Genomic DNA, 702 nt, shown 5'->3' on the forward strand with positions numbered 1-702 from the left:
TTCTTATTGCAGATACCCCTTCACAACAACAGGAGCCTTTCAATCAGCCACACTCAAACAGGTTCCAAGTCAGTATCCTGTAAGGTTCCCATAGACCTGGAGAACTTCATGCAAACTTCTTGGTGGCCATGAACCTCTCCATGTACTTACCATAACCTTCCAGTTCTTGAAGTTTCTTTATTTCAAAAAGATCACCTTCCATAGCAAGCGGACACATATGGGAGTCACTGCAGATGCTCTGTGAAACCATGCTGAGCTCAGGACAGTTCTCTTCTAGGTAAAGAATTTTAATGCAAGGACAGCAAGATATCTTTACTGAGACCTGAGATATCTTCTTCCAGTTGAGGATGAGTCTGATGACCTGCAGCTCTCCTAATATGTCAGGTATACTTTGAATCTGGTTCCTGGAAAGGTCCACCACCTCTGGTGGCCTAGGCTACAATGTTGGGTGATAGTGCTCCCAGTTGGTTCCCAGAGAGGCTCAGGGTCTTGAGGGTAGAGAGTTGCCCAAAGGTAGATGGCAACTTTCTTGGGTGACTGCTGTTTAGGCATAGCATCTCTAGATTTGTTTAGGATTGCATAATCTCATTAGGCAGAGCAGTTTATGTTGTTCAGGGATAGGTTCTTCAGCTCAGTGAACTTCTGTGTCAGCAAAGGCAGTAGGTTCTCCATCTTACTGTTGGACAAATCGATGGTCCTGAG

At 45.0% G+C, this 702-nt stretch overlaps 1 protein-coding gene and 1 pseudogene across 1 annotated transcript in view; one reads left to right on the plus strand and one right to left on the minus strand.

Annotated features, from left to right (window-relative positions):
- Window positions 1-702, plus strand: part of LOC105551939 (low-density lipoprotein receptor-related protein 1B-like) — a 411,008-nt gene that overhangs the window by 394,186 nt on the left and 16,120 nt on the right. The gene's annotated exons all lie outside the window — the stretch shown is intronic.
- Window positions 107-702, minus strand: part of LOC105551934 — an 8,450-nt pseudogene continuing 7,854 nt past the window's right edge.

The sequence above is a fragment of the Mandrillus leucophaeus genome, unplaced genomic scaffold, assembly GCF_000951045.1.
Source record: "Mandrillus leucophaeus isolate KB7577 unplaced genomic scaffold, Mleu.le_1.0 Scaffold539, whole genome shotgun sequence".
NCBI classification, from domain to species: domain Eukaryota; kingdom Metazoa; phylum Chordata; class Mammalia; order Primates; family Cercopithecidae; genus Mandrillus; species Mandrillus leucophaeus.